Raw genomic sequence first — 23243 nt, forward strand, 5'->3', positions numbered from 1 at the left:
CCACTAAAAAGGGACTAACTATTTGAATATAGGAGCTTATGGGAAGTGAGCTCACTCAAGCCACTATATACAATATTAATTACTTAAAGCTTTGCCAAAAGTAAAATAAAAAACAAAACAAAGTGAACAAAGCTACAAGTAAGATGCATTGTATATTTTAAGTTCTTAAGTAAAGCTCCTAGGTGAGATTTATCAGATGGCATGTGATCCCATACAATGATAAGGACTTCAGATCTGGTGGAGTTTATTTTACATATTTATTTTCTTATTCCAGTTAAGATATATATTAAATATACCTATTCAAGAAAAATGTGTGTGCTGTGCATATAGGAAGTAGAATGGAGATGTATATTTAGGTAGTTACTCAAAAAGTTAGATCTAGTTTTACTACTATGATAAACAATCTTCTTTTGTCAACATTCCATTAATCTGGCCTTTCAGTTGAGAAAACTGATGTTTACAGCATGAAGACCAGCGGAGTTGAAGTCAGCGTCACATTTTAATTTAGAAATCTTTCCCATTCAATACCTTTGAGCAGTTGATCTCAAAGGTCTTTTATTTAAAATATTTTATTTATAATTACTAATTCTGCTTTTAAAAGATGATTATAAGTTATTGATGTTAGCTGATGATGCTCAAATATTAAATAAGAACCAATAATCAAGATATAAAATTGCTACACTTGAAAGTGTTTGAAAAAGTTGTAGTCACAGTGGGTGTCTATGCGTACCTACAAGTGTGTAAGCACAGCAAGCAGATTCTTTTTAATTATTTATGTAATTTAATGTAAGGACAAAAGATGCAGTTTCACTGAAAAGACAAAAAAAAAAAGTGGTTCAAGGTAGTCACTTACTCATTCATGTTTATTTAGCGATCCCATGAGATTTTATCTCTTACTCTAAGTACTATTGAAGGTTCTGTAGTACACAAAAAGGATGTGTCCTGAACTAAGGTCCTTCCAGGAGTGAAGGGCAGGTACACAATGCTGTATCATCAACTACAGCATTATAGCTTCTGTACTAGTCAGTGCATTGCCCATAATGACTGCGGTTGGTGCCTCTAAGGATGCCAGATTATTTATCGTCTTAGTTCAGTTGGTATATAATTTAAAACCAATATTTTTAGTTCTATGCTGTTTATTGCATGTGGGTCCACCTTTTTGGATTTTTATTTAAATATTTTATTCAGATACCAACTAAATTGTTATCCCATCACTTGTGTCTTCCCGTTCCTCCCACCCTCCCGCTTTCACCCTATTCAGTTCCCCTAGGTCTTAAACTGAGGGCGACCTCCTCCCCCACTATATCAAGTCTCATCTTGGTAGCCTGCTTATTCTTTTTTTGAGTGCCATCAGGCCTCTTCACCAAAGGGAGGTGGTCAAATATGGGGCACCAGAGCTCATATCAGAGTCAGTTCTCACTCTCCACATAACTGTGGAGAATGTCCTGTCCATTGGCTAGATCAGAGTAGGGGTTCAATGTTTACTACTTTTATTATCCTTGATTAGTGCAATAGAGGGTCCTAGAAACCTTTTTGGATTTTTAAAAAAGTGTCTATACCTTAATTTTTAACATCAGTGCTCCAGTGAAAAGAACCACAGCTTTTAATTGCTATCTCTCAGAAATAGGAACAGAATGCAAAAAGTTGTGTAACTGCATTGAACACCTTGCAAAGTGATGAAGCTTCTTACCTCTTACTGATTATTATTCAAATAGCTTTCTTACACTGAACAACATTTACCTCACCTCTCCCTCCCCAATAACAGTTGTGGAGTAAGAACACTTTAAGTACATGTAAGTAGCATTCATGGATCCCTGGATGCTTAATAAATATTGGGAATCGTGAAGTTTCTTTTATACTCCTGGAACCTTGGAAGATATTTTCATTCTGTTTTTAAAAGGGAATCACAGAAATTTAAAGTTCTTCAATAAATGGACAATTTTCTCTAAATTTACAAAATTAAATTGTTCAACAAATAATCCAAGTGATTACAAAGTAGAGGAAATTTTACAATATTCCCAGATAAACTTTGTCACTGGTCTTTTCTCTGTCTATAGCATTTGCAACTAAAATAACTTTTCAAAATTTATGCCATTGAAACTAGATTAAAGCATGTGAGCAGTATTAAGAATCCTTGAAAAGTCTTTCTCCTGATCATACTACTTGATCATCCATCATTTTAAATAGAGATTAAAGAACATATGTAAATGTTTATTCTGTACAAATGTGTGATATATATATTTAGTTTTATTCTAAAATTATTATATTAGTCCTAAGTTCAACACACTGGACATAGTAGAGCTTTTGGCTGTATTGGTCTCTCCTATGGACTGATGCATTCAGACTCACCAGTGCTGATCCCATCTGACACAACAGAGAGTGTACAAAATGCTTTCCAGAACATTTCTCAGAGAATGGGCCTTTCTATTGCTTTAGTCTCCCAATGGCGCATGAGATATATAGGCTAAGACAACTGGCAAATCTGGCCCCCTATGGAATATATAAATAAGCATTACCGTGCAAAAACTCAAAACTTTAGAGATTTAATTCATCTTGGTTCTTTTAAGTTTTTAGAACTGACAAAGATTTCAGTGGGGAAAAATAAATTAGGTAGAAAAATACTTTGTTTCAAAACAGGGAAAATTAAATAATATGTGTTTATATAGTTAAAGGCATGAAATGAAAAGTCTATATTTTATAACTCATAATTTTCAGAGTTTGCAGTTTGCCATTAGAAACAAACAATGTAAATGTTTTAAGTAAAACACAATCTCTGAATTCACCCCCTAGGATTTTCAGAGTATACTCTCCTTCCCTTGGCAAACTGACGTTAGAGACAGATGCAGTGACAACATAGTTTTGTTCTAAAATTAAACCGCCCTGACTAGCTCCCTACAGTTCTCTTAATTTACACAAAAATATTCAATACTATGAAACCTAAATAAATAGAGTGGAAGTCATGTGAATGAATGAGATTTTGATTTACCACCGACCCATAACATGGACTAAGAAAAGCAAGTTATTAAGCTGATACACTCAAGTCAGGCTCATGATTGCAATGTGTTTACATGGGATCAGAAGAATAAGCTCAGATATGTGCAAAGAACGAGTAACCTCAGAGTGAAATAAAAAATAATAATAAACCTGTTAGCTCTACTTAAGAAATAGCAATTGAGTTTGCAATAACCAACATCTAAATAGTGATTTTCCTTTATTAAATTAATTGATTGTTTACATCTGATACATATGCAAACATTCCTGAAATCTTTTGGACCCCTGTGGTTTAATATAAATTCAAAAATATTGAAAGCATTTCATAGAAAATTGCAAAGCAGATGAGACACTTCAGGACCCAAGATAATTTTCCATGTGCAAATTTTAGTGTAACTGCAACTTAATTACCCTCTGCCTCTCGATGAGAGGGAAAGAAAGAGAGAAATGTGTCTAGTTTTACTCTATTACAGTTGCTGTCGTAAGTGGCTTGTAAATTTGTAAATGATCATCACTGACATTGAGAGTATTGTCCCCCCAAAAGGCTACATTCATTACATACATTACATATATACACTACATACATTCAAGACAATATATTTTTCCCCAGAACTATCACTGACACATGTCATAACAGAACTCTCAGGTTCTATATGGTTGCACACCTTTTTACTCCCTTAACCACTCCCCAAACACTCCCACATTAATAAATTCTAATTTTTCTGGTAACGACTGTGCGAGAGTTTGAATGAGAGGGCCCTCATACATCTCAGAAATTTGAATGATTGCCCCCTCCCCCCCAGATGCTGGCTCTGTTTTGGGGAAGCGGAGGGGTTGTGGCCTTGTTGGAGGAAGTGTATCACTGGAGGTGGGCTTGGAGGCCTTAAATACTTGTGCCACTGTGAGTTTGTGCTCCATGTTTTCTGCTTGAGATTGGAGATGCTAACTCTCAGCTCTTCTTCGAGAGATGCCATGCCTTTCTGCTACCCTAACTATGATGGAAGTGAACGTGTAAGTTCAAATAAACCCTTCCTTTTACAGGTTGTCTTGGTCAGGGAGTTTCATAGCAGCAACAGAAAACATCAGATACAAGTTCCATAATGCTTAGAAAGGGTTTTGTTTTGTTTTGTTTTTCTAAGAAATTGTATCGTTTGAGTTGCTAAATACCATGTTTTATGTAAATAATTAAGAAAATTCCACCTGTTTCATTCTTATTTGGTGTACATTGCTCAAATTTCAGAGTGCAGTTCCTACTCATCTTTCCAATAGTGGGGTACATGTCAGGAAATTGTCTATGTTTTCTAAAAGCCACAGAGAAGGATTACCCCTGAGCACCATGTCTGATGGCCTGTCTCTGCCACTTAACATCTGGATGAGTGAGCCTGGTAGCATGTACATTTCAAATAACGACTGGGTAAATGCTTAGTGGTGATAATTAACTCAAATAGAGAATTCCTTGGTTGGTTTTGTTAATTGATTTTTTGGAGAATTTTATATATGAATATTGTATTAATGATATCTGCTTTCTTCTCTTTCCTCTAACTCCTTCCTTGTCCTCCCCAACTCCATCTCAAATTTATGTTCCCTTATTATTTAATTATTATTGCTACAAACACATATGTTATAAATTTAATCTGCTGAGTCCATTTAGTTTTGCTTCTATCTATATCTGCTTAGGGCTGGACACTTAGTATTAGATAGCCTGTCATACTCGGTTCTGGAGATGATTGATTCTTCCTCTCAGAAGCCATTAATTTTATATAGTTCTTCATCTAGGGATTGAGCCTTCTGAGATGTACCTTACCCACTTTGGCATGTCAATTGATACTTCCTATTTTCATATTATGCTTTGGTAGCAACAACAACAAGAAAAACAAGAAGAAGGAGTAAGTGGACATGAGCAAGAAGAACAAGAAAGAAGAAGAAGAAGAAGAAGAAGAAGAAGAAGAAGAAGAAGAAGAAGAAGAAGAAGAATTTATACACTATCTCTGTGTATAAATGCTGAGAAGTTGACGCTCTCAACACACCACTCCATGTTTACGCAGAAGATTAAAAGAAGCCACACCAAAGTACACTTTTTTGCTTATTGATTAATTTAACGAGATTATTTTGAGAAATTGCTATCACATTAGTAGCCTTTAAAAGCCTTCCTTTTATGTAGGAAATTAATGCACATGCAGACATGTTATACTCCTAGAGTTCTCTATGCATAAGAGAGCTCCCAGAGATACATTTTGTCACTGGTCAGGTATTTGGAACATTTAGATTCATTGTATATAAAATGTAAATAGTTGTTTACATTTATTTTATTGAGGGATTTTTGTCAACATGCTCAAAGTAGTGTCACCAGGGAAAAGTACTGTTAGTTAAGGAATCTAGATATCAAGTTGGCTTGTCAGCTTTTTTGTGCCACAAGAGAGTCTGAGAATATGTCCCAAAGTAGAGAACTCAGGAAGAGACATAATCACACAGGAGAAATGATAATACAGTATTACAAATGGAAGATTGCAATGGGAAAGTTGCTATTTTGTTTTTCAGTGAAAATAATAAGTGTAGCAGTCCATGGGTATCAAAATATTACTATTGGTTCATTAATTGTAGCACACTTTCTACACTAATGCCAACTATTACTAGGAAAAACCATTTGTAACAGATGCAAACACTATCTGTAGTTTTTCTATTGATCTATAATAATGATAAAATAAAAGATTTATTTGACAAAAGCAAAACATATTTACAATGCTCAAACAGCCAGAATTTAATAGGAAGGTCTGAATCAAGTTTAAAATAAAAATGACACTATGCTCTACTGTGGATATCTTGCCAGTCCAGTCATTGCTATGGATTTCCTGCTTTCTGCCTCAGTAGTTACCAATTGCTCTTTCTTTTGATTGCTTGAATAACACCTTCAGATACCATGAAAGCTATTCTTCACAGAGAAGGCATCCCTCTTGTGTCCGAAGAGTGTGGTATCTTCAGAAATAAGAACTTATCTTCAAATTCTGGGAGGCAACCAAAGACAAAGCCGACAGACTGTATATTGTTTGTGAAGGTCTCTTGGTCTCTCCTGACCAACAACTTAAGAAGAGATTTCTCATGTCTGGTATTGGGGTTTTTATTAAGATGTCTTTGTCTCTATGGGGAAGCATGTCAGCTAAAGTGGCATAATTGTATTTAAACAGGGAGATGATATATGTATAAACACACATATATGAAATTTTGGGTAAACATAAAATAATGATTACACGTGTCTTTTTAAAACATTCTTAGTGCTTATTCCTACTCAGTCCATCTTCCTCTATATTGCCCTTGCTCTCCCATTTAAGCTCTAGCCTCTGCATATTTTCCATTTTCTCCTTTACCGGAAGGAGGGCACCTATGCTCTGCCATTCTGTATTTTAGTTCTCTCCCCACAACACCACTTAGCCAGATTCCACTTTCTTGGTTTCTTTGTTTCCTATTGGTTATATACTCAAACATAAATATTCAGTGCTTCGAGTAACAAATAGAGTATATGGGCTATTTGATTTTCTGTTTGGGTTACCTCTCTCACTGTAATAACCTTAACGCATTACAATAGACTAAATTTCAGCATGGTCCTTTAAAATAAATCTTGAAATATCTTTGAATACTCCAGCATTAAGGACAATAAGATTCAGTAAATAATATTGATTTTTGTCTTTACATAATTAAGATTAAAAGACAAAGTACTATAAAAACAAAACTTTGTTCCTTGTAGGATAATCATTGGATGACAAATTAATTAGACTATGCCAAAGCTTACAAGCCTAGACTTTCTGCCCCCACGGGATCTCTGTTTTGCATATTATTTTGACTCTATAGCATAAGTCTCTTTATATCTGTCTCTTTTTTTTCCTTGATAGAAGGAAGGATTTGAGGAAAAGATGCTATATCTTGTTTATCTTTTTGTTCAAAACAACCAACACAACATTTGACTTGTATTTCTCCAGAACAAAAACTTAGGTTAATAAATGTATGAATAGATAGATGAGTAAGTATAGTGGCTTATTAATACATATGCACTTAGCAGTTTCAGAAGTTTCTTGGTGTCTTAGGGAAGAGAAGTTTTATTAGTGGTATGTACATTGATTTGTACTTTTTCATTCCCATTTGTAAACAGAAGATTAGAAAGTGGCAGAAATATTCTTCTTGGATAATAAGGTCTACAATTATTCCCAAGAATAAACTATGTATGGCATTAAATACTTACATAATATCATGTAGAAGATGCTGGCTTTGAGCCGGGCATGGTGCCACATGCCTTTAATCTCAGCACTCAGGAGGCAGAGGCAAGCGGGTCACTGTGAGTTCGAGGCCAGCCTGGTCTACAAAGTGAGTCTAGGACAGCCAAGGCTACACAGAGAAACCCTGTCACAGAAAAAAAAAGAGAAGAAGATGCTGGCTTTAAACCAGAGGCATTTTTGTATGCACAGACTCATGTATATCAGTGTGGTACAATGATCTACCTTGAGTTTATTTGAACTGTTGATTTACCAAATACCTAGAGTGAGGTTTCATACTTAAGGTAGAAACACACGTAGGCAATAAGTGGGAATGGATGCTGGTTGGTATCAACTCTTGTTTGATATAGCAGGCTAGCTAACAAGAGTTTTCAGTAAAAAAGAAATAGCAACTCTCATTGCACAAAGCCATGTTAGCATTTTGCTTTTGTTTTACTCGTTACAATAATTGGCCAAAGTATATCACATGGCCAACTTAAAATTTGTGAATATGAAGAATTACAATTTATGACAGAGATGTTGTATTACTTAAAACATGGAAGTCACTACAATGATGGTCACCCAACATGATATAGTGCCTGGCATGGATTCTTTCTGCTATTGCAATTATGGCTGAGGCACTAGGCTTTTTTAAACAGTAGAAGAATCAAAAAATAAGTGAAAATAATTTTCCATTGATTCCTTTGTTTTCTGCTGGGAACAACTTTAGCTACTCAACTGGAATGATTTTCAGTCCAGTTACATTTGCTTAATTTAAAGAGTTTTTTTTTTTTGAGACATTGATGCATATGTACTGTGTTTATATAATATCCACCACTCTATTTAAAAGGTATGTAGTATGCATAATTTCATATCACACACTCTCTCTATTACTCATATGTTATCAACAGCCTAGGACTGCTAACTCTTGGATGTCATTTGAGTTTCTTAAGTCTTTGGGGCTTTTATTCTTCCTACCAAGTATCTCTTACTTTTCTCACAGAAGGAATTAAATTACTTCATATCTCAGGTCTTTTCTGAGAAATTTTTCTTCAAACATAGGCTGCATCTCCTCATTAAGTACTTTTCATTAATTGCCAAAGCATTCTTTATCACCTGTATTAGCAATGCTTACCTTGTAGGGTAACATTTTCACTCCAAGTCACCACAGGATCCTTCAAAGTAAGACTCAAGCTCTTTGGATCTTATGTGATAGCCTGTACTTCTGTTAGGCACCGATTAGATATTTTGATATTGTGTAGATTAATAATCTAGATAAATCATGCAAATCAATGCAAAGCTGAGAATCTTTGTGCCCTAAGAGCCTGTGATAATTAATGTTTGATTTTCATTTAATATTTATTAAGCTTTAAATGAAATACTTATAGGTTTAATAGACTTTCTTAATTTGACTTAATAAAGGATCTACCATATCCACTATTACTCCTAGAGAAAATAAGTATTGAGCTCAAAAAGTTCTTAACAAACAAACTTTTAGTAGTCAATCTATTTGTAAGTTGGAGGAGTCCTGGCTGTGCAAAAATCCATATGATAATTGCTTATCACAGTCAGATTCTCAGATGCCCCATTTTATGATTGAATAATCTAGATTACTGGGAATTGATTGGTCTCCTGCTATTTACCTTGGAGAGAGTAATAATGCATTTCTGAGCACAATATGGGAGTGGAAGAGAATTTTGAACATAGGTTTCTTAGGGAAAAATTGAATAGAATTAACTTATTTAAGAATATCTTGATTCTGCATGTAAAAGGTCATGATTTGCATAGAGCCATACTGATATGGAAAATATTTTATAAAACTTAATTTATCCTTACTCTTGAGGCCAAAATCTGTCTAGAGAAGATAATTTAGTTCATAGCATTGTGGTGTGTGCAGTCTAATGAAGTGATTTCTCATCCAAATTCACTTATTCTTAGTAATCATTAATAAAATGTAGTCTCTTTAGAATAAATATTCAGTTTGCAGAAATTCCCTCCCATTTATTGTTATTTATATTTTGTAAATTCTGATGTGGAAACAGGAGGTCGTAGAAAAAGCTACATTGTTGAAAACATGGCCAAACAGACCCTCTCTTTGGTGATTACATTGTGGCCATTCCAACCTCTAATTTTCATGAAACTTGAGGAGGTCTTGGTAATTTATGACCCCCTTATTCCTACTAAAATCAGGGTTCTTCTATCCTCTTCTACAAAGCATGTAGTCTTCCTATAGGTACTGGTCATCTTAACATCCTCTCTATTCAATATCAGAGTTCTTGTAGCCTCTTCTATCAATCGATCCTTAGTCATGCTTTAGGCTTCAGGCTTCTTTTCTATTCTTTCTATCCTATAGAGGCTTGTAAGCCTTTAATAAGTATTTGTGTGTCATGGCACACAATGCATGTGCCCTCAAGGGAGCATAATAGCTATTACACATTACATATTCCAAGACAAATAAAGGATAGCTTGTTCCATGGTTGTTTTTTTTTTTTTGAAGAGCTCAGAATCATAAAGAGGTTACTGTATACTGCAATTTCTCCCTGATTCTCATTCTATCTGAGATTTAAGGTACAGTATCTGTATCTAATACACACACACACACACACACACACACACACACACACACACACACACACACATTTTGGGTACAGAGCTATAAGGGAATGTTTATCTGACCCTACTTGTTTACTCTTAGGTATTTCCCTTTCTTTCTCAGTCTTCCTGTAAGTTTCAAAAGAATTTATTTTTTTAGAGCAACCCCTCTGTTGTTTACCTGTGTGGTTTTTTTCTCCATCAACTATGGTTCTTAAGAGAAGGGGAAAGCTGAGTAACACTACCAACCCTCCTTTTCCTAATTGACATCCAGTTCCTATATAAAATACATTCTGCAATGATAGAGAATAAGTCTAACCCAGCAGCCTGGCTCAACAGATACATGGAAACGAGAGCTTGATGATTTCTAATGGGTCAATAGTTACAGGAAAAAAATCAAAAAGAAAGAAAGAAATCTGTATAGAAACTTTATATATATATATATATATATATATATATATATATATATATATATATATATATATACACATTGCTAGGACACACATATATATATTGCTAGGACACACACACACAAATTATATATATATATATATATATATATATATATATATATATATATATATATATAGCTAGGACACATGCGTTATGAAAAACTACAAGTTGGACAAAATAATGAGGAGGAGCCAGAAGGTACACAATTCTCAAAGATCACACAAGGCAGGGCAATATTTCAACAGCAACTTTTCATAAGTCTCAGAATGTGAACTTTCTTTTAATGGGTTTGATGTGTTATGTGTTGTTAATAACAATTTCTTCTGTTAAAATATTTTTTATGATTGAAAAATAAAAATGCAGAAAAGTGTCCCAACTGTTGTGAGAAACCAATAAATATGCAAAACTTTCCATAATACAAGATTTAAATAGAAAGAGAGACCTAATGTAAGAGCTAAAACAGCACCACAAATATGCACAAGTTTTTAAGGAAAAGTAGTAGGACAAAAAGCAAAGCCTCACTTAAAATGAAGTAAAAGCTGTTTCTGTAAAAAAGAGATAAAACCAAAACAGACTGATTGAATTCACTTGGATTACGTGAGTGCAGATGCCCCAGATGATGAAAGTTGGGGACTTGAAGACACTGGAGTTATATGTAATATTATTAAAAATACAAAGGAAAAGACCAAGGACTGATCATGTGGGAGTGACCCTGCAACATGTGGAATAACAAGCCAACATAAGAAGGACTGTAATTGAAGAATCTGGAAGAATTGGTAAATTTATTTCAAGAAATTATATTCAGTAGTTTTATTATTTGAATATGAATTGTAAATCCACTCACCAAAACACTGGATGGCTTTAAAGATCTCTCATTCACTAAAATGTTTTCTTTACAAGCATGAAGTTGATAAATTTGATAAAAAAAATTTGGTTAAAAAATTAACATGAGGAAATGTGACTGAGCATTGAAGCATCACAGTCAGATGCTTGAGAGTCAATTTAAAATAATCCTGGGAATGTCCCAGCATGACTATATACTCGCTCTTGGAAGATCATTAGTTTGAGAATAACCTATGCTACATAGAACTTTTAGACCATCTTGAGATACAATGCCAGACTACATCTCACAAACAAGAAGACAGGGAAAGGGCAAAAAACTACAGAAGTGTTTCAAGCATCCAGGAAATATTTACAGAAAAAGAAACATAAACTATCCAGCCGATTTTTCCCTTAAATAGTACAAGCCAAAAGAAAACAGGACAACTTCACAATGTTGTGAGAAAATAAATATATACATTGGAATGCAGAAATCACATAATTCTTCAACTGTAAAAATTAAAGAGCATTTCCAAGGGGCATGTTCCACGAAAGCCTTCACTTACCAGGAAACTGAGACAGAGGGGAGGACATTCTAGTGGGACTCTAGATGAGAGAATCATGGGAGAATGGCAAAGTAGAAGGATCCAGAGGGTCCTAGAAGCCTACAAGTAGAACATTATGATAGGCAGATTTGGGCTCAGGGGTCCCGCTCAAACTAAGGCACCAGCCAAGGACAATACAGGCGGTAAACCTTAAGCCCCTACCCAGATCTAGCCAATGGACAGAACACTCTCCACAGTAGAGTGGAGAGTGGGATATTACTTTCTCACATACTCTGGTGCCTCACCTTTGACCATGTCCCCTGGAGGGGGAGACCTGGTGGCAATCAGAGGAAGGACAGCAGGTTACCAAGAAGAGACTTGAAACCCTATGAGCATATACAGGGGGAGGTAATCCCCCTCAGGAACAGTCATAGGGGAGGGGAATAAGGGGAAAATGGGAGGGAGGGAAGAATGGGAGGATACAAGGGATGGGATAACCATTGAGATGTAACAAGAATAAATTAATAAAGGAGAAAAAAAGAAAAAAATAAAGTGAGAGGAAGCAAGCATAAGTATTGAACTAGCTAATGTATAATACAAACTTATGTCTATAAAAAAATTAAAGAGCATTTCTTAGACAAAAATACCCAATGTTGATTCATTTTTAAGAATATCTGTTCTGTGTAGATTATAGGAAAATGTTTTTAATGGTGGAAAGAAATATCTATAAATGAGATACAAAGCAGAGAAGGCTGGAAACAATCTCACTGAAAACCATCTCCTACTGTGTAGACTTCTTCTACTGTAATGTTACTCTCCTTTCCCTCTCTTACTAAGAGAAACTACAGTGTTAGAATATTTTTGTCCATCGCTGTCATAATAGTCTTTTAGTTTTAAATATTCTCTCATTCCTACCCCCTGAAAAGAATAATAAAGTAATGGAATTAACAGGAAATGATTAATATGTTGTATAAAGCACATTTCTTCACATTGCGAATAATTATGTTAGAGAAAAGCAAATTGAAAAAAACAAATATACAAATAAGAATTGAGTTTTCTCTCAGCATCAGAATACCTATTTTGCAAAAGACAACGTCTGGTGTCATACCCATGACCTGAAAAGACACAAAGAAACAAAACCTTATCTCATTAGTCAGCTAGTGAATTAATACACTGCTATTATATATACACACAGTAAACACATGGATGTCCTTTTATAACACAATGAAAATACATTCATAATAAAGTAGATAAAAGATATGGACATAAACTCTTGTAGCCATTTTGAAATAAATATTTTTGGCCATATATTCTATAAACTAAAGATACCTATTGTAAACACTATGGAACAGGACACTGTAAAAGTAAATAAAAAGAAATCATAAATCAAGACTGTTATAATATGCTCTCATCTCATTTTATTTAAAAATGAATATAATATTAGACATGTTCATCACAGAAATTGCACAAGAACCAATGCTTTTTCAAAATAAAACTATAAAAAATATAGAATTAACAAAGCAACAAATGTGCAACACAAGTCCTCGGGAAGTGTGGCGAGAGAAAGTCTCAGCAGTTAAGAGCCGGTGAGCCTTCCTCACACTGCATTCTGAAAACAAATTATTTAATTAATGTTCTGATTTTAGTAGGACAATTTTGAGGAGAAATAAAGACTACACTAGTGGATAAATTAACTTGTAATAAATGCATCATTTTTCTTGTCATATTGAGTTTTATGCATCACCATTTAAAAGTTTTATCCTGAATAAACCAATGCTATATTTCCAAGTAAAATAGAACTCATGGACTGTGGTTCATAAGACTGACAAATAGTTAAGGACACATTCTAATTTTATCGTGGAATTGAATTCATTTCCCATGACCCACAAGATGTTTACACCTAACTGCCCATAACAGCAGTTCCAGAGGCTGACCCTCTCTTCTGATCTCTGAGGCACAAGGTACACACATGGTACACAGAACTACATTCAGACAAAACATCCATGCACAGTAAAAAAAATCATTGAAAAAAATATGTGTTTTGAAAGTTTTATGCCAAGTCTATAACACAAGCTTTTGGAAACACAAATTGTAAAGACTTCGTTATCAATCTGTTGAAGCAAGTTCAAGTTTTAGGTTTTGAAGAGTGGAAAGATTAAGTCTATAAGATGAAGAGAAACATAGGGATCCATGCCTTGCACAGACACAACAACATCTATCACTTCTGTGTACAAATATGCAAATAATAATTAAAATGGGTATTTATGAGAAAAGGGCAGGAAATGAAATAGGGTGCCCACATTCCCACTTCTTAATACAGCTGTTCTTCACTGTACCTTCCACTGGTGTCTATGAAAAAGCATCTCAGCATTGCTGGGTAGCTTTATCAATACAGGGTACTATAGAATCATTCAAAAGTAAATGTTAGGCCCTATGCCTTTAACTGTAGCAAATGCCATCCACTATCAAATGAGGAAGAAAAACATAATTATTTATTTCTAACTTATTGTTGTAACCAATAGTAACCACATCACCAAGGTCCATTAAACAATGGCTGGCTTTCCAACTAATTCAGAGAAAATAATCTAGAAATTCTGTAATGCTTTGTTTGGTTATATTGCATATTGGCTTCTTCAAATAACTAGAAGATGCATACTAAAAATGTAGGATAATAGTAAATAAAGCAATTTGTTTCACAGTTCACTTAGATGGTGGAAGCTCACACCAGAATACATTTTAAAACTCATCAAAAATAAGCATATAAGAAGTTGGTAATTTCAATGTAACATCTTTTCATTTTAATATGTTCTTATTAAATTCATAAAAGTTAATGAACTAGAGATTAAGTCATTATGAACTCTATCCCAATTGTCTGTTATTAATGGCATCACTGTTATGATGCCAATGCAAAATATTTCATTTCTAAGTGCCTTCCTTCAGTCAGTCATGATTCCTTGTTTCAAATTTCCCACTCCAACAGTTCCTCCATCAGATTATGACTGTTGCTTCATTTTACGCTGTATGTTTTCAGGATTTTCAAAGCATTCATGTTCATACTCCATGTTCTAGATATAAAGTCCACAATTCCTGTAATCTATGTTTAAGAAGGGAAACTCAGTGTTTTCGTATGAATTAGAAAAGCATTACTGACCACAACATTGAGACTCAGTGAGCACACAGAAGTGTCAGATGGAAAATGATGCTCTTCGAAATAAGACAATTAACTCCCCTCAAATTAGGTACCCCAACGCTTGCATATCATTTTCATAAGTAATAATATTGAAAAATTACCTCCCATATGAAATAGAAAAATTGTTTTATCTTGTAAATTTCAGAACCCTATCTTTTTTTTCCATGGGTTATGAAAACAAAATCCATGACTTCCTGTGGAAAATATGTATTTTGGAATGAATATTGAAAAATCTATTAAAGGAACTTTATAACTCCAATTAGGAGTTACTGATCATGACCTTTCAGTACTTTACATCTAGCCTGGCTATGGTGGTGCATGGGTTTAGTCCCAGCATTTGGGAGGTAGAAGTTGGCAAATCTCTGAGTTGAAGGCCAGCCTGATCTACAGAGTGAAACCCCAACACCCAGGACTACACAGAGAAATCATGTCTCAAAAAATAAAATAAAATAAAATAAAATAAAATAAATAAAAATCAAAAATACAAGCAAAAACAAATTAATACAAAACACTTTCTATGACATAAACTCTGGTACCCTGTACTTAACCACTTCTTGGTAGGGACACCAGGTAGGCACACAGAAGAAGGGTAAGAAGGCTACCAGGATGAGACCTGATAGGCTATGGTCATATGGTGGGGGAGGAGGTGTAGGAGAGAGGAATAGGATGAAAGGGGGAGGGGAGGGAAGCGGGAACCTGAAAGATACAAGTGAGAGGATAACAATTGGCATATAATCTGAATAAATTATTTAAAAAATAAAATCTAAAAAGGAAAACATAAATTAAACAACACAAAACTTTTATGTCAAAGACAGAGACAGACAGACAGACAGGCAGGCAGGCAGGCAGGCAGGCAAACAGGCAAGCAGGCACACAGACAGACATAGAGACACAGATGCACGAAGCACACATATGACATTCTCTACACTTACCCTACTACTGTTTCACTTATTATTGAGGACCTTGACTCTTCAGTGGGAAACAAGAATTGCGGATTAAGAATTTTGCAGCAATGCACGATTATTTAGTAGCTCATCTGTTTAGTTGCTACTTACAAATGGTTTGAATGGCTAAAGTAGTTTAAGCTGGTTTAGAATGCCCGGAAGTGTTTAAATATTACGTCCTTTTGTAATAATATTTAAGAAATCTTGAGATGAAATTGGAGAGGTCAAGGAGAAAGTACATTATTTGAAATTAGTTTGAGCCAAGGTATGCGTCTCATCACTTTTATTTTCCTGTAAGTACTTAGAGGTATGTAATTAAGAATGGGGAATTTTGCTGAATTTCATAGCAATAACTATTTAAATGGTTTTTTATTCATCTTTGTATACTTAGATATGCTAAAGTAAAATTTGACATGAATAATATATCACAGACAGTGCACACTTTCAAAGCTTAAAATAGTTGGAAGACCTCATTTGAATGCCCACATGCATTTTATTCTATTCTGAGAACTCAAGGAATGATCCTGGAGGCCACTTACTTGACTTTAGTATTTAAGTTCATGTCCTCTTGGCAGGATTAATTTTGTCCTTCTGGGCAGAGGCATTACAATATCATCTTTTATTACAGAATCGTATGACAGTGTATGACATATCATTCATCAAATAATGAAATCGGAACTGTATTTGTAGTATAATCTTCACTCTGCATATAGAGTTTTTGAATCCGTCTACAAGATATCCTGGAGACAAATTTGATTACTGTTCTTCTAACAAGACGTTTAAAATAAGTTGAATTACATAGAGTTGTACTTATGCCTTAAATGGCACTGTCTTCTGTGATGTAAATAGAACAGCCATTGTGCTGTACAACTGTATGCACGCAAGAAAGGATAACATTGGATTATTTAGTACCCGAAGGTTTAATGTATCTTTTTTTCTGGGAAGTCCCTGATGCAGCAAAAAAACATTTTCCTTGTTATATCAATAGTAATTATTATCTAAGTCAAGCTCACAAATTTTAAACTGAAAATAAGTTCATGTAATTTTAGTCCATATATGGTCCAGAATTCTTCATCCTTTGACCTTCACAGAAAGCATTTTTAGATGGGAGAATGAATTAAAGGTATCAGTCCCTGCTTTAAATATAATGCATACAGGCCTCATTATACTAAAAACATACTAGGTTGAACCATAAATCAGTTTTAAAAGAATGAATACAAATTTATGTGTAATAGATACATGATGGGTACTTAATGGAAGGTAGTGGTGGTGAGGCTGACCATGGGAAATGCAGAGAGCATGTCTTTCATGGTCTCTCAGTAGGTTCCTTAGTCATCTCACAAAACAGTACCCTGTTCTAGACTGAAGATTTCTGAAATTCCTTGCAAAGTTATAAATAATAATGATTCCAGAATGTTGATCACTATTCAATTTGCTTCTTTAGGTCTGATTATATCTCCTTTACTATTCAAGGCTTTGTGTTGTCTTTTGTTGCTTGAAGGACTTATACATAACACTCTCTGTCTCGAGTAGAATTATTTTGATGATTGTCTTTTAAATCATAAATCAGTTTTATCTACTATCTATACCACTCAATATTTTCATAAGTATAAACACATTTGGAGGGAGACATGTATTTTATCATGCTTTAATTCATGCAATTTTCTGGAGAGTTTTCTAAATTGCTTTGAAATATTTATTTATTTATTTATTTATTTATTTATTTATTTATTTATGTCCGAATGAATCCACCTCCCTCCTCTCCTCCCAGTCCTAACCTCCCTCCCTCTGTTTCAATCCCAGACTAAAGGGGAGTCCCCCCACCAACCCACCCCAGCACATCAGGTGGCACCAGGACTGACTACATCCTCTTTCATCGATGCCAGGGAAGGCATTGAGGTGGTGATCCAAAAGCAGGCAACAGAGTCCATGTCAGAGACAGTCCCTGCTCCTCTAACTAGGGGGCCCACATGAAGATTAGGCTGCCCATTAGCTACAGATGTGTAAGGGACCTAAGTCCAGTCTATGTGTAATCCTTGATTGGTGTGTCAGTCTCTGTAAGCCCTCCGGGGCCCAGGTTATATGACTCTGTTGGTCTTTTTGTGGAGTTCTTGTCCCCTCTGTGTCCTCTTTCCCTATCCCAGTCCACAAGTGTGCCCTCCCCCCTCCACCCATGGCCCTAATGTTTGGCTGTGAGTCTCAGCATCCATGTCATCAGCTGCTGTTTGGAGCCTCTCAGAGGATGGCTAAGTTAGGCTCCCATTTGCAAGCATAGCAGAGTTCACATCCTCATTTCCTCTCCTTAAGAGGAGGGAGGTGGATACTATTGGGATGTAAAGTTAATTAATTAATTAATTAATTAATTTAAAAAGAAGGATAGATTGTCATTTGCTTCCAAAATTATTTTCCCTCCCCCCCCAAAAAATGGACTTGCTCTATTTCTAAAACTGATTATAATGACTTATAATGACTATTTCCTCCAAGTTTTCAGATTTAAGTTATCACTGTATGGATCTCTATATTTAAATTTTATAAATAGCTTAGGTGCTAAGAAAACATCTGTGTACCATGCATGGTCTGCTTAGAATAGCTTTTGAATGTTTTTTTCTTGTACCATCTGTAATCCAAACACTCATATTTACCTATTACCAATCATATTATCTATAGTAAACTACTTCTAAAGCAGACCCTAAACAGTGTGTATTTCCAGTCAGCTTGAGCCTTTTCCCAGGTGTCAGAGGACATTCCTAGGTCTGCCAGGCAGCCTTTTCCTTAGGCAGTTTACATGACTGCAAATCCCTTCTTTGGCAAAAACAGGAGGAGGTTAGATCACAATGTATTCATGGAAGCGTTATCACAAGATATTTCCTCTGCTAAGGCAAGTTACTTCAGACTTTGCTCACAATTAAGGATGTGGTATTCTCTGACAGTATGAGCAGAGACAAAGCAGATTTGGGGAACAATACCTTAGTGTCAATTCCCCCACACTGGCTCTGTGCTTTCTCAACGATCAAGTCTGTCTCATAAGCTAAACTAATTGTTCTCTCTGATGATTTTAAAACTTTCAACTTTAAATCAACATAACATGTAGAAGCCATCATTTGGATGAAGTTGAGATGCTCTTAATTAAGTGCTGATCCTTTTGTAAGTCCCTGTAATCTGACCAACCATGCCCCTAAAGAGACAACAGATCTACTTCAAACCCTCACAGAATTCTCGGGTAGGAAAATATAGCTTGAAAGTCATAAATATTTTTGTTTACCAAAGTAATATTGGGTGTTAAAGAATTTACAAAAGTAGCAAAATTTCCTGAGGAAGTCTCAGTCTCGTGAATTGCTTTCATGGGCCAAGAATGTTCTCCATGCCTTCAGCTTCTGCCTAATATATTCTTAGTTCCACCCCCTGGATATCGCTCTTCACTGAGAGTGAGCAAGAAAGTAAGAAGTCCTTTCCATTTTTTTTTTCAGACTATTTGGTTGCACAGTTGCATCTAAGTTGCACTTAGATTTTGGTATAATAGTTCCATTAGAAATTGCATGGTTTTCTCATGTATTCCATGAAGCTACCTCCATATTCATAGGGATACTCTAGGTGCCTGGACCTTTATTCTTGTCCTAACTAGAGGATAGAAGTGACAGCCTCGAGGTTTGCTATAGTATACGTGATTTATTCTCCAGGATCTGTGCAGTGCAATATTAATCTTACCTCACCATCCTTTGGATGACTTAATTGTAAAATTTTCAATTTAAGAATGTTGTGGGTAAAAATGCTCAATTTTTCTCACAGATGACAATTTTCTTAAAACAAACTAAAATTTTGAAAAAATGCTTTGCACTAGCTATACGGAAATTTTTTTGTTTTTATGAAGTCTCATTTTTCAAATGATGTCCTTAATTCTTGGTTATATTCAGAAAGTTCTTTCCTATACCAACATCATGTAGTGTACTGCCTTTGCTTTCTTTAGCAATCCTAGTGTTTCAACTTTCATGTTAGGTCTTTGATTCACTTGGAGTTAGTTTTGTGCAAGTAATGAACACTCGTCTAATTTGATTCTTCTTCAGGTTGACATGCAGTTTTCTCAGCACCATCTTTTAAAATAGCAAATGACTGAAGTTGTGGGTACTTGCATTTGAGTCTTTGATTTTGTTCCATTTGCTTACATGGCAGTGTTTGTGCTGGTATAGTCAGGACCAAATCATACTCCATTTCTCAAATTTTTGCAGTTAGACAAAAGCCAGGATTCCTCAGGAACTTCTGATAAAAAGGATCCACTGTCCTGATCACTGGCAGAGGACACATGACTGTCTGTGGTATCTGTTAGCACACAAAAGCATGTGCTGGCTTCCAGGGTCCCCCCGTAGGACAAGAACACATTTCTCATGTGCAGATTCTAGCTCTCCCTACCTCCTCCACCACCCTGAACTCCCTCCAGCTTAGGAGCTAACACCTCCAGTCTACTTACTCTCCTTAGAACCCTGCTATCTCAGCTTTGGTGTCTCTTTTTTGGTTCCTAACTCTGTATGATCTCTCAGTTTCCTTCCTCGCCCCTCTCTGTCTTCCTTTGTTCTTTCTCACCCTTCATGCCCTACTCTCTCTGCTCCTGTTTCTCTTATGGTCAAGTTCAGTCTGCTAATCAGATTCAATATACTGCATCGTCTCTGTGCTTCGGGCTCTAGTTTGGATGCCTCTGGCTGTTTTCTTTCTCATATGTATATAAACATCTTGACTTTAACCACACCATAGAATGGTTATGTCAACAGTTAATACAAATTTTATAGAGAAATAGATAGATGAATAGATAGGTAGAGATAGATAGATAGATAGATAGATAGATAGATAGATAGATAGAATATATCCTAAGTTTTTGAATGGTAATAACTTCAGCATTGTTATTTTTGTTTAGAACTGTTTTGCTATCTGGATTCTCTTTTGGTTCAGGTTAAATGTGAGGATAGCATCTTAATTACTGTTGTACTGCACTGAAGAGACATAACTACCAAAGCAAATCTTTTTGTTTATATGTGTCTGTATGTGTGTGTGTGTGTGTGTGTGTGTGTGTGTGTGTGTGTGTGTGTATTAGCCCAAAACAAGAAGCTTGGTTGTTTATTTTTTGCTCTTTGGTTTTGGCAATGCTTCTTATTCTTTAGCTCTCTACTTTGAGGTGCTCTTAGAGACAACTATTCCAATGAATGCTTTGAGTTTCTGGCTGCTGCCCCAGGTTCCAGCTGCTGTTCTGTGTTCCGGCAACTGTAGGTGCAGTCCTCTTTGCTGAATTGCTAGTTTGCTGTTTAATGCATCTGCTGAAATCCTGACTACAAGAGTGGAATGGATCCAAAGAACTGACTCTTAAAAGGTCTACTTCTCCTGTTCCCATTAACCTATTTTCTTTTCTACCTAGAGCAGGTGGGATTGGAGTGAGGTATAATCACTGAATAACCACAAATAAAGTAGTAACCTACAGGAAGAACATTATGATAGGCAGATTTGGGCCCAGGAATCCCGCTTAAACTATGGCTCCAGCCAAGAACAATAAAGGCCATAAACTTTAAACCCCTACCCAGATCTAGCCAATGGACAGGACATTCTTCACAGTGGAGTGGAGAGTGGGGTATGACTTTCACACGTACTCAGGTGCCTCATATTTGACCACGTCCCCTGGATGGGGAGACCTGGTGGCACTCAGAGGAAGGATAGCAGGCTACCAAGCTATGAGCATATACAGGGGGAGGACGTCCCCCTCAGTCACAGTCATAGCGGAGGGGAGTAAGGGGAAAATGGGAGGGAGGGAGGAATAGGAGGATACAAGGGATGGGATAATCACTGAGATGTAATAAGAATAAATTAATAAAATAAAATTTAAAAATAAAAAAATAAATAAATAAAAGATCAAAGCCTACACAACCAGGGTCAGATATAGGTTATATCTCTTAGAGCAGGCCTTAAAGTTAATTCTGTTATTATTGCTTACTTCTACAAGCTTTTTGCTACCATTGTCTTAGCATATCTAGGAGGTAGTATACCATTGTACATTAAAAGGTCTACAGCTGGCTTGGTATTTACATTTGGTAGCATATGTGGTACCTTCCTTCACCAAAACCACTAGAATGTGGATGTGGTGTCTCTATGTAGACGTCAGGTCAACATCTTCCTGTTCAATGAGTTGTGTAGGTATTATCTTCTTCATTCATGCCTTGCTGTCAGTTTGTGGCGAACATCCTATGGCCTCGGCAACAGCCTGGGTTCTTTGGAGTTTCCCATGGGACTGCTTTGGCCAATAGCCCATGGTCATTTGGGGCTATGTGTCACTCATTAAGTGGTGATTTCATCTACATTGCCTTCATATGTATTTGGAAAGTTAGGAAGTATTAGGTTTCTATACTACCTCCTCAAATGGCCCTTAATCTTGGCTCTCCCTCACCGTGTTCTTTTCCACAGCTCCTTCTCCCCCTTCCCACTTGTTCTTCCTATTCTAGACCCCCCCATATCCTTTTATTCTATTTCACTTCCCTAACAAGATCTATCTGTTCTCTAGCTCCTTACCTTATATCTGCCCTTGTGATTCTGTAAGATATAGTTAGCTTATCATTGACTTAATAACTAATATCCGTATAAAAGTAAATATGTATTTGTGTTTCTTGTTCTGAAATGTTTCATTCAGGATGATTTTTCTAGTTCCAACAATTTGCTAGAAAATTTAAAGATGTTTTAAAAATGCCTGAGTAATACTCCACTATTTAAATGTACCCCATTTTCTTTATCTATTCTTCTATGTTGGGACATCTGTCTAGGTTGCTCCTGATTTCTGGTTATTATGAAAAAAGCATCAATAAATCCAAAAGAGGAGAAAAGCAGAGAGAGACTATGTCTGGTACTGGCTATTAAAACTGCAAAGCCCATCCCCAGTAACACATTTTGTTTAGCAAGGCCTATTCCAACAAGGCTACACAGTCTAACATTTCTCAAAGCGTGCAAGGCATTCAATTACATAAGCCTATAGGGACCGTTCTTATACAACCTACCATATTCCAGCCTGTGGCCCCCATAGGGTCATAGCCATATCATAATGCAAACTGTATTTAGTCCCAATTTCAAAAATGAAGGCTGGCAGATCTGGACCCAGAGGGTCCCTCACTAACGAACGGTGATACATTCAGTAAACTGACTCCCTGTTCAGAGCTAGCCACGGTTGTGGGAGAGCAGGGACTGCTGCTGGCATGAACTCTGGTGCCCCTGATTTGATTACATCCTCTTGGTGGGGAGGCTAGGTGGCACATACAGGAAGAAGAAGGCTATCTGGATGAGAGCTGTGGTCACATGGGTTCCCTTCTGTCAGAGGTCTAGGGGAAGGGAATAGAGTAGAAGAGGGAGGGAGGGGGAGGCAGGGAGGGAGGGAGGGAGGGAGAGAGGGAGGGAGGGAGGGCTGTAGTAGATATAGACATATTTTTGTTCTGATCCCAAGTGTGGGATG

The 23243-nt window shown here is 36.0% G+C and overlaps 1 long non-coding RNA gene across 1 annotated transcript in view; it reads right to left on the bottom strand.

The window, feature by feature from the left end:
* LOC311607248 overlaps positions 1-21969 on the bottom strand; it is a 25845-nt gene extending 3876 nt beyond the window's left edge. The window contains exon 1 of the long non-coding RNA XR_014782571.1: positions 21857-21969. This is a non-coding gene — a long non-coding RNA (uncharacterized lncRNA). The remainder of the gene's footprint in view (positions 1-21856) is intronic.
* Positions 21970-23243: the final 1274 nt, after the last annotated feature.

This window comes from Acomys minous (assembly GCF_964271855.1).
Source record: "Acomys minous genome assembly, chromosome: 10".
NCBI lineage: Eukaryota > Metazoa > Chordata > Mammalia > Rodentia > Muridae > Acomys > Acomys minous.